The sequence below is a fragment of the Neovison vison genome, chromosome 1 (genome assembly GCF_020171115.1).
Source record: "Neovison vison isolate M4711 chromosome 1, ASM_NN_V1, whole genome shotgun sequence".
Taxonomy (NCBI): Eukaryota; Metazoa; Chordata; class Mammalia; order Carnivora; family Mustelidae; genus Neogale; species Neogale vison.
The window spans coordinates 304,150,210-304,162,499 of record NC_058091.1 but is presented as its reverse complement, the minus strand read 5'-3'; the positions used below and the strand labels follow the sequence as shown (position 1 = coordinate 304,162,499).

At 40.4% G+C, this 12,290-nt stretch overlaps 1 pseudogene; it reads right to left on the bottom strand.

Annotated features, from left to right (window-relative positions):
• Positions 1 to 1,721: 1,721 nt before the first annotated feature.
• LOC122895826 overlaps positions 1,722 to 12,290 on the bottom strand; it is a 110,445-nt pseudogene continuing 99,876 nt past the window's right edge.

Here is a 12,290-nt window from a genome sequence, read left to right as displayed (position 1 = left end):
ATAAACTGTCTCGAGAATTCCTTCTTCACCACTGCACTCTACGACCCTGCTCGACGACCCTGCATCAAAATGACACTACATTATATGGAGATCCTGTTTATTTTTTTTTCCAATTTATTTATTTTCAGAAAAACAGTATTCATTATTTTTTCACCACACCCAGTGCTCCATGCAAGCTGTGCCCTCTATAATACCCACCACCTGGTACCCCAACCTCCCACCCCCCCGCCACTTCAAACCCCTCAGACTGTTTTTCAGAGTCCATAGTCTCTCATGGTTCATCTCCCCTTCCAATTTACCCAAAAGCACATACCCTCCCCAATGTCCATAACCTTCCCCCCTTCTCCCAACCCCCCTCCCCCCAGCAACCCACAGTTTGTTTCGTGAGATTAAGAGTCACTTATGGTTTGTCTCCCTCCCTATCCCATCTTGTTTCATGGATTCTTCTCCTACCCACTTAAGCCCCCATGTTGCATCACCATTCCCTCATATCAGGGAGATCATATGTTAGTTGTCTTTCTCCGCTTGACTTATTTCGCTAAGCATGATACGCTCTAGTTCCATCCATGTTGTCGCAAATGGCAAGATTTCGTTTCTTTTGATGGCTGCATAGTATTCCATTGTGTATATATACCACATCTTCTTGATCCATTCATCTGTTGATGGACATCTAGGTTCTTTCCATAGTTTGGCTATTGTGGACATTGCTGCTATAAACATTCGGGTGCACGTGCCCCTTTGGATCACTACGTTTGTATCTTTAGGGTAAATTCCCAGTAGTGCAATTGCTGGGTCATAGGGCAGTTCTATTTTCAACATTTTGAGGAACCTCCATGCTGTTTTCCAGAGTGGTTGCACCAGCTTGCATTCCCACCAACAGTGTAGGAGGGTTCCCCTTTCTCCGCATCCTCGCCAGCATCTGTCATTTCCTGACTTGTTGATTTTAGCCATTCTGACTGGTGTGAGGTGATATCTCATTGTGGTTTTGATTTGTATTTCCCTGATGCCGAGTGATATGGAGCACTTTTTCATGATCCTGTTTATTTTTTTCTCCTACAACATTAAGAATATTTATCGTTCATTCTTTTCACTTTTTTCCTGTGTTTGTCATTGTTATTTTGTTTTTGCATATTTCAATAATATTTGTGTAAGCATAAATACAGAAAATTTTCTCCATGTTTTCTGATGACTTCCTAAAGAAGAATCACTGTATGACAACTGTCGAGCTGGCAGGAAGGGCTACTAAAGATGGCTAAAGTTCCCGCCACAAGACCTGAGCTCGGACAGGAGAACAAAGGCCCAAGCAGGAATCTGAGACCCCCGCCCCGGGCTCCTGTGGATCAATGGGATCCCTAGGAGCAGGCGGGATATCCGAATAAGGGAAACTTGCCAAAAGACCCCTGAGCTTTCCCCAAGACTCCTTAAAAGCCCCCTTCTCCCTGCCTTGGGCGTGACTTCCCCCACTCTGCTTTCCAGAGTTGCGGAACCTCGCCCGAGGGTGCCCACCTCCTCCCGGTGCAACTTTCTCGGCTCCCCTTCACCTGGGCCCTGAAACTTCACCGGAGAGAACTTTTAATAAACCTTGCCTTACACCCACTTCGCCTGGTGTTGTGTTTATTTCGTCGAAAAACTTTACAACAACCAAATGGCCAATCAGTTTGGAACAGAAGCCGCATTTATATTAATGATGGAAACAGTACAAGTGTAAAACCAAGTGACAGTCACTCTTTTGAAGCACCAAAATAAATAAGAGTACTTTTTTCCAATGGTTGCATTAATTCCTTAATAGCATCTACGATGCCATTACTGTGGTTCTGCAGGGCTTAGCTCTCTGCGCACTTGACATGTTTGTTTATGGCATGATCAGTTCTATGGCCTAAATGTTCACCTCTGTTTCCTTAACGTCCTTCTCTTCACTCTCCTCTGATACAGTCGGAGTCTTTCTTTTTCTTGAATGTTCTAGACAGCTTCCCCTTGAACTCTGAATTTCTCAGCAGCTGCTAGCTATGCTTGCTGAGATAGGCCCTTGACCTGTTACCAAACCTGGACCGGATCCCGGTGGAAGAACCAAGCAGCACTCAGAGACTTTGGAGGATTGGAGATTTATTGAACAAACAAGGTTGTTCTCCAAAGGTCTGAGCCCGAGCACAAGCAGGGAGGACAATTAATACCCTTCTACTTCCACATACTTGGTACCTTTGGCACACGCGTGTAAACGAGGTAGGAAAGAAGAACCCGGAAGGGCTTTCAGACAGGGGCAGGAATTCCCTTGCGTGTAAACAAGGTAGGAAAGAAGAACCCGGAAGGGCTTTCAGACAGGGGCAGGAATTCCCTTGCTGGTTTGGTCGGCCATCTTATAGCTTTTCCCTATTAGACCTTGTCTTCTTCCCCCAAAATTATGATAGGTGTCTAAAACTGGGCTCTTGTAGACATACGGCCTTGCGATGATGAAGGGAACATTCTAAGATTTCTGGATGGTGACTTTAGTAACTTCTATAACCTGTTGAGGACTTGGTTTGGACATAGCCTCCCACTGACTTTTTTTCATTCTGACTTCCTTTGCTTTACTTTTCCTGACGGCTTCATCCATTTCAGGGGCTGGTGCCAGTTGGGCTTGCTGGGTGCTTGCCTGTGTGGTAACCTGTTCCTCCAGCTCCGATACTGATTCACCAACGTCAGATTCTGTTCTGACTCTGTCTTTGCTGCTCTGTGTCAGGTACAGTGTTGGGAGGGGACTACGGACCCAAGATGGCAGCAAGAAGAATATGAAGGTTTATAGAGATAACTTTTGATACTATTGCCAAATGACTTTCTAAAAGGAGATCTAAAATTACATTAATGTCTCTTTCCAAAATACCTTGGATATAATTCTTTTTAAAGTGGTCGGGCTGTTCATATTTTGAATGTACTTTAATGTATTTAATAATTTAGGTTGCCCCTTGTTTTTTATAGGATGTTTCTTTTAATACATTTTGTATTAATATTTCCATGCAGAAAGTCTCTAGAAGCAGAAATCGAAAATAAAAGATAGTTTAAATTTTGATAGATGCTGCCCAAATTCATTGCAAACTGGTTTATTAATTTATCTCCCACATATCTGTTTTCCTTCACCTCCAAAAGAACAGGAAATAATCCATCTTTTGAATATTGAAATTATAATGTGGACAGAGAGAGCATGTAACTAGTATTCTGGTATTTACTTGCATATTTTTCCTGATGATCAGTGAAGTTGTGTTATTTTCTGTGTTTATCATTCACTTCCTCCCCTTTTCTGTGAATAGCCTATTTATACCCTTTAAAATTTTTTTTTTTAATTTTGAGTTTTCTTTTAAGTGCCTTATAAGGGTACTTTATATAGGTTAGATACTAATCCTTAATGGTACCCACATTAGTAGTAATTTTTTTCAAAGATTTTATTTTGAAATCTCTTCTCTATTTTGAAAACTAAAAATAATTTTGGGGAGTCTTGCCTTGGCAGAAACCTAATGAGTGGTTTCATTCAATTCTGAGTAGAATGTAATTTGTTTTTAATTTTTTTCTTTCATTTAAATGGTACTTTTTTAATGATTTAATGAGAATAGCATTTTTTTATCATTTATTTTTGCTATTACATCATTTTGAATTGAGGACATGGCCAGAATGGTTTCTCTGCTTTGGAAGACACAATATTTTCTTTATAACCTGGTACTTGTGGTGAACATTTATAATTTTTTCATAAGTGCTTAAAACGATTTCATATTCTTATTTTGTTTGGTACATGTATTTGCTGATGATTTTTCTTTACTTGATATGCTGATTTTTAAGGTAGCTCTGAAAATCCCCCAATAAGACTGTTGGATTTGTATTCATTTAGCTTTATATTGAAACTCTCTGAACAAGCTAATCATTATTATTAAGCTTATTTATTATTATATTTATATAATACACATTTATATTTTATCTGTAAAGTTTTTTTTTTTTTAAGATTTTATTTATTTATTTGACAGATAGAGATTACAAGTAGGCAGAGAGGCAGACAGAAAGAGAAAGGGAAGCAGGCTTCCCACGGAGTAGAGAGCCTGACGCGGGGCTTGACCCCAGGACCCTAGATATCATGACCTGAGCTGAAGGCAGAGGCTTAACCCACTGAGCCACCCAGGCGCCCCTATTTGTAAAGTTTTGTATCCTTTAATGTAATAAGCATATATGTGGTGTTTATATAAACATTATATATTGTGCTTCATATATAATTAATTATAATAATTATTTAGTTCATTCTATTGTCTAATTTGGTTGGGAATGATCTCTGTTTAGTTTATATTTTCCATTCAACACAGTCTTTGGTGTTGAATACGGTGAGGGCTGGAGGAAGGGAGACAGGAAAGCTGGAGAAGGCATGTGTGAGGAGAGACGGACCCACAGACATGGAGCTAGACTGGCTCTCCATGTGTGTGGATGTGAGATCCCCATGTCCCTCAGAGGGTCTTGGAGACGTGGGCTCCTAAGGCACCTTGCATTTGGCTCTTGGGATGCTTAGGAGCCTCACATCAACAGACCATCCCCAGAATTTCCACACTATGCCCGCACCGTGGGAATTAATTTCAGAGGAAGCTTCTCTCTAGGAGTGGAGTTGGGGACAAGAGAGCTTTTCTCCATCTGTTGCCTTTTCAGTATCTGGCACACCACGACAGCCCATGCTTTCTCCCATTCCCGCTAATTTTGTGGAGCTCAAGTTACAGCATAATAAGGCTGTAGGTTTCTCAGCTCTGTTGGCATTTACTATCAGTCTATTACCAATTGCTTTCTACATTCCAGAATGTCCTGTTTTATTATGCCCTTAGCACCCCCACTCGCTTTTCAGTATCGTATGGGTTTAATTATTTATTATTATATTTTAATAGAGTTTGAAAAGAGAAAGACTTTATTATGCCTCTCATTATCTAAACGGGACCAGAATTCAAATGCTCTTTATATAAGAAATTTGCCTATGTTCAAATTTAGGCTCTGTCACTTACCAACTGCATACTAACTGGACAAATGACAGTGCCTCAATTTCCTCATTGATAAAGTGTGGATAAAAGCACAAGATAGGGGGCGCCTGAGTGGCTCAGTGGGTTAAGCCTCTGCCTTCGGCTCAGGTCATGATCTCAGGGTGCTGGGATTGAGCCCCACATTGGGATCTCTGCTCAGCAGGGAGCCTGCTTCCTCCTCTCTCTCTGCCTGCCTCTCTGCCTACTTGTGATCTCTCTCTGTCAAATAAATAAGTAAAATCTTTAAAAAAAAAAAAAAAGTACAAGATAGTGTCATAAACAGACATCTAGAACACTCCATAAATGCTACCTGTTGTTATTATTTTGTATGTTATCTATATATTGTGAGTTTTCTTTTACTTGTAATAGTGTGTATTTATATATGGGTAAATATATGCATATATATCTTTATGTTTTTCAATAATAAAAGCCAGCACTTATAAAGTACTTACTATGTACCTTTTTAGCCCTTCATATATATTAATTTATGGTCCTGAAGGAGAAATCACAATGGCAATTGGGAAATTTTTTTAGCAGATAATGAAAACACAACCTAATAAAATGCATAGGGTGCTTTTCCCATGATGTTTCCTAATTAACCATTGTCGGTGTCTTAAAAATATTCTAGTTTCTGTTCATTTATTTTGAATCTGGTTTCAATACTGAGCAAAGCCTCAGGCTGAAGTCTTATGAGCTATTAGTTTATTAGGAACTAGCATTCCAGGGAGTAGGAATGAGGCCCAAGGGGGTGAGGCCAGGCTGTCAGGCTCTCATGAGTCCATGAGAGCTCGGCTGCCTGCAGGGGGGCTTGCCCAGTGCCTGCGAGCCTGCCCTGAGGAGCTCTGCAACCGCACCTGCACCTCCGTGTGGTCTTTCTGGGGGAGGGGACGGCAAGGAAAAGGAAAGAGTTTATCTATCAGCTTCCTTCTTCTTCTTTCCATCTGGGATATTAGCTCCTCAGTTCCCAACCTTGGCAGAAATCCAAGTCAGTAAGTTGGCCTTTCTCCAAGAGCATGGCCCCTTACTTCCCAGTGGCTTCTGCAATCTCTGAAGTTTTCAAAAAGATTGGTTTTCAATGCAGCCCGCTTTTGTTGTTCTCCACAAAGTACCCCTCAGCCACAAATCTGCCACTGAGGTCAGAAGTAAAAACTCATCTATATATTTTGATATGTGATTTTTCTGTAATTGGTTCCCGCCCCCACCCAGGAATCAATAGTTTTAGTTTTGGTTAACTCTTGCCCTAAGAATCATTAAGAAGTAGTTAGGTTGGGGTGTTTTGTTTTGTTTTATTTTGCTTTGTTTTGTTTTCCAACTGGTTTTCCATTGCTTCAGAACAAAGTCTATAAAGCCTGGTAGGTTAAAACAACATATACTGCTTCTGTGGGTCAGGAATCTGGGCACAGCTCAGCTGGGCGGCTCTGAGTCAGAAGCTCCGCCAGGATGCAGTCAAGGTGCCAGCTGGGGTGGAACTCATGTCAAGGTTCAACTGGGAAAGGCTCGGCCTCCAAGCTCACTCACAGGTTGTTGCTTGCAAGATTCCATTTTTCCACTGGATATTGAACAGAGAGACTCTGTTCCTCCCTAGCTTTTGGCCTGAGATGCCTTCTGTTTCTTGGGATGCAGCAGCTCATCATGGCGGCTTATGTCACTAAATGAGCGAGTGTCAAAAGCCAGAGAGCAAGAGTCCAACAAGCCGGCAGTCTTTCGCAACCTAACTTCTGAAAGGCTATCCCATCACTTTTATTGTATTCTCTGTATTAGAAACAAGTCTCTAAATCTAGTCCACATTCTAAGCTTTCTTTTTTTTTTTTTTTTTTTTTTTTTTTTTATGTTTGGAGATTCCCCAGTTGTGTCTGGAAAAAAAGCCTGTGCTCACCTCTACAGAGAGTGGAAATGGCAGACACCACAGACTGAGCGCCTTCTCAGCCTCTGGGATACAGGGACAGGATCTCCACTTCCCCACTCAGATGCACCACTGCAGACTTTGAAACAAAAGTCACTTGCGGGAAGAAGCTGGAGGGCAGCAGCTGGAGGGCAGCAGCGGGAGCGGCTACATCCAAGTACCAAGAACAGCAGGAAGCAGGAGCCTCCCGGATCCTGCACTCGGGCCTTCTGCCCCACACTGTGCCTCCCTCCTGGGTACCAGGACTCCAAGCCTGATTCTGGTACTGTGAGCTAACCACTATTTGTACGTAAAGTCTTCTCTCTGGTTAAATGACCCAGAGTTACTCTCTTTAGCTCGCAGGGAAGAAATCTGAAGGCTAGAATGTCCTCATCCTTGGTAATTCCATGTGCTCCGGTGTCTTCATCCCAGTCACTGGCTCTCTGCTTCTGCTTTGCCTCCTCTCTCTGCGTTTTCCTTTTGCTCATTTTTGTAGTATCTCTTTCCTTTCCCTGTGGATTCCGAAATATTTTTGTTCTCTTTCACCTAATGATTTTTCCGCAGTCTTAGTGAATCTTCCAAGGACAATTTTACCTCCATAGTTTTTTGTTTTTTTTTTTTTAAAGATATTTATTTATTTGATAGACAGAGAGAGATCACAAGTAGGCAGAGAGGCAGACAGAGAGAGAGGGGGAAGCAGGCTCCCTGCCAAGCAGGGAGCCCGATGTGGGGCTCGATCCCAGGACCCTGAGAGCATGACCTGAGCTGAAGGCAGAGGCTTAAACCTCTGAGCCACCCAGGCACCCCCCTCCATAGTTTTATCTTGACGTTGTTTTCATTGCTCTCTATCTCATCCAGTTGTCTTTTATTTCTACCCACCTCTCAGGTATATCCCGACTCTTGCAACACCGGGATTTTCATCTTGTCATCGGTCTATTATTTCACAGAATTCATGTACTCCTACACTTCACTGAGCATGGAAGCAAATGCTCCCCCAAATTAATCTCTGTTTTTTCATAGTAAATTTTCTTAAAGAATTTATTTATTTTAGAAAGAGGGAGAACATGTGCGAGAAGGGAGAGGAACAGAGGGAGAGCGAGAATCTCCAGCAGACTCCCCACTGAGTGTGAAGCCCAATTCAAGACCTGAGCCAAAACCATGAGTCCAACACACAACTGTCTGAGTCACCAGCTGTCCCCACAGAAAATATTTTTAAATGGAGACTTTTTTCCTCTGTCTTAAAGGCTATGCTCTTTATCATCCAAAATGTAAATAGAACCTTTTCAGAAATCAACTCTTTTGTGGTCAGATTCCACTTGAGTGTGGTCACTGTCCACTGGTTGATGCTAAAATCTTCTGGGGTTTCACCTAGAAGGTGTGCCCCCATTCATGGCTCCTTGCAGTTTTTAAAAATTTTGATTAAATCGAAATTCTCAGAACAAATACGATATATTCTTTATAGCGTTGACCCTCAGGGAACTTCAAAGGTTGAATAATTTGCTTATAAAATAAACTAATGATATCAGAAAATTCCACAACATGGTCTACGTCAAATGACAAATAGGAAACTACAAAAAAATATTGGCAATATTCACATTAAGTTTAATGTCCCTAACTTTATAAATATATATAATGGTTACTATAAATATTATTGATTTATTATAAATTATTAATAGGAAAACGGGGTGCCTAGGTGATTCATCAGCTAAGCATTTGTTTGCCTTTGGCTCAGGTCATGATCCCAGAGTCCTGGGATCAAGTCCCATGTCAGGCTCCACGATCAGTGGAGAGCCTGCTTCTCCCTCTCCCTCTCCATCTATCCCTACCCCCGCCCCCGCTCATGCTTTCTTTTTCTTTCTCTCTCTCTCGCTCTCTCTCAAATAAATAAAAGAATATATTTAAAAAAGAAGAATCCTATGCACACGGGCAAATGCCATGAATAGGTAATTCTCAGAAAGGAAATATAAACATTTTTATTCTTATGAAAAGATAGTTATATCAAAATAAGAAAATTGCAAATGAAAACTACAATAAGGCATCATTTCTTACCTATCATATTGGCAAAATTCTGTGACACACTGAGTAGACAAGGGTTTGGAGAAATAAGCACATGATACATTTAATTGGTGGTATAACTTTTATATAATGTCTATAAAATTTGACAATATGTATTAAAATTTAAAACGTGTATATCTCAGCAATTCTGTTGGAGTGCTTTTACCTTACAGATATACTTACATGTATGCCTAGAGACAGTGTAGTAGACTATTAATTGTGGTATTATCTATGGCAGCTAAAGATTAAAAAAACTTAAATATCCATCAATAGGAAAATGATAAAATAAATTCTAACACATCATATAATGGAATCCTATGCAATCTTGAAAACAATGAGGAAGCATCAGTCATTGTAACATAGTGATTGCCAACATATGCTGGATACAGTGGGAAAAGAAAACAGGGCATTAGAGAGTGTTTATAGCATGTTATTGTCCAAATGAGAGAAATAAAAGAGAGGTACCTGCCTAACGTTTTTGTGTGCATTGACTATCTCTACAAAGGTAGAAGAAACAACTCAGATGGCTGACTCTTGGAAAAAGCACTGTGGGACAGGTGGACAAGGGTAGAATATAGGGCCACTTTGTACTCTATATCCTTTGTAACATTTAATATTTGTCCATTTGCGTCATTTCAAAAATACAATTATTAAGGTCTTAGTGCGGTGCACAATACAATCACGTATTGTTTTATGAACAAGTTTTCTTTCCACTGTTTTGTTTGTCTATTTTTAATGGTAAAATTTTTAATGGTAAAAATTGAGGCAGGAATAATACAGCATTTACAATCTCACAGGTTTTGATCCTAAGATTCTTAGGCAATTCTGTAAACTGAAAAAAAGACTATTTTTTTAAAAAATGGAAGCAACACTGTCTGGAGAGGTATTTTGACGGTAAATTAATTAGATAGTCAAATAGTTTTGAATAATAAGGGCTGATGTTCAACTAGTGGTCCTTTGAAAGTGAACTCGATTCAGAATTTGAACCGATTACCTTAAAAGCGTTTGTTCAGTTGAGAGGATATAAGCCCAGGGCTCCATATGTGTGGACCCACAGGACACATATGGTACATTTCTTGGTTTCCTCACAAAATATCAGGACTTTGATCTTTCCTCTGAAATAATTTTCACCTGTGTGGATGATTTCGCATAAAAAAAATCTTGGTCTTAATTTTGCATTTTCTTTCATTTCTTCTTCTTTCCCAGTTACATTTAATTGGTTTTTTTTTTTTTTCTCTCCATTCCAAATGGGAATTTTCTCTTTATTCAGACTTCTGGACTGAGTTCATAATGTGGAGTTAATCTAGAGCAGTCTTCAAAATGATGTGCCAAGAACCTGAGACAGTGGGAGTTTTGAGTAAGTGCGGCTGCTTCATTTGTAATGTTGTGTTTAGGAGAAAATTAAAAGGTCTTCAAGTCATTTTTCTCTCTAATAGACCAAGAATCAACTGAGTTAAAACACAGGCAGACATACACACATACCTTGTATCTACGGGGTGGCCATGCTCAGATAGTTCAGAAAAGTTTTTACTCTGAATAAATGACACAAAATTGGTCATAAATTTGTAATTGTTGAGGAAGGAGTTCAAGTTCAGGAGCAGCATATTAAACCAGCTTTTCTACTTTTGTGCAGATTGAAATTTTCCACTCTTAAAAAAATGTCAGTTGTTGTTGACTGCAGCTCACCTGGGCGTGTGATCCCCTCACTTCTCCTGACAGGGCCTCCTTCTCTTCCCTCTCTCCAGGAAGGTGGAGGAGAAGCTGAGGCTGCTCCACCAGAGCCCTGCAGGAGATTTTCGTTCATTCAACACATATTTCCTGAGGGTTTCTGTGGGTGGCTTTCAGACTCTGTTCTAAGCTCGCCAACCCCAGCGTAAACAAGACAAAGTTCCTGCCTTCGCAAGGCTAAATCCTAGAAGAGAGGACAGTGACTAAGCAAATCATCATACATAATTTCAGAGAGGGATATCTGTCTGTCTTCCATTGCCATTCAACCCCAAAACTTAGTAACATAAAATGGCAACCACTTCTTTGCTCATGATTCTCGGTGTTGGCAATTTGGGCAAGAATTATCTGGGGAACAGTCAGCTGTTCCAAGCCATGTCAGCTGGGTTCGTGTGGTTACTCGTAGTTAGTTATAAAATTGTCTGTAGGCTGGCTGGTCCCAGAGACCCCATTCACAAGTTTGCCAGTTGGCTTGGGTTGTAGGCTGGGACATCTCAGTTCTCCACCACATGGCCTCTCCAGCAGGCTAGCTCATGTATTCAAATGGTGGTCTCAGATTTCTAAGCGCAGCAAGTGAAGGCAAGACCTAATATACAAGAATTTTAAATCTATATGTGTGTCATATTTGTTATTCCCCCTAGTACCCAAACAAGTCACTGGAGCAAGGCCAAAGTCACTAAGAAAGGTGACTGAACAAAGGCATGAACATAAAGAGGAAAATTGTACCTATTTTTTTGAAAAAAAAAAAAAAAAAAAAGCATACATGTATGATATATAATTATATGTATATATATCATATATATATTTTTTTCACATATATCATGTACCAAAGATCTCAGATTCAGGCATTTTCATGCAAACTTGAAGGCTCTTCATGAGGCTCTCATGAAGGCCTGCTTACATTTTGCTTCTACACGTCTCGAAGTCTATTTTTTTAAAAAGGAAGAGTTTTCTTGCCTGCTGGAAATCCTGCATTAAACAAAATTACACAGTGATTATTATCATTAGCATTATTATCAGCGTGATTCAGGGCTTGCCAGGGAGTTTAATATGGCCTCATGGAATGGAAATCCCTAAAATGGGGACTCTCCCTTGTACTACACAGACTTTTTCAACCACATAGTATCTTCTAAGGGAGATGCTCCCTGATTCCTACAACTGCTGCTGTCAAGATTGGGGATCCCGCATAGCTAGATCTTCCAGGCTTTCAAAAGAAGTAAGTTTATTTTATATGAAATTTCTAAATTTTAGATATTGACACTTGTTTGAATGTCTTTTAAAGATTTGTTATCCTTTTTTAAAAAAATAAGCAAAGTACAACGGCAAATCAAATTTGACTGGTTGGTGATTTTACATAGAAGCCCAAGGAGCCTCTTGGGAGAGAACTCATGTTGATGGAAGGCAGAATGGAGGCTCAGAGGTTTGGCCTCACAGGAGACCTGGCTTTAAGGGGAGGGCAACAGAAGAATGAACATAAGGCAAAGAACTGTTGTCCATAACCTCCATGGGGACCAAGAGCTCAGAGAGTGAGTATCTCTGGTGAAAACACTGGTGGATTTCACTCAATGATCTCAGCATCATTAAAGACCCTAGGCCACTGTGTCGCAAGGAACTAGCAG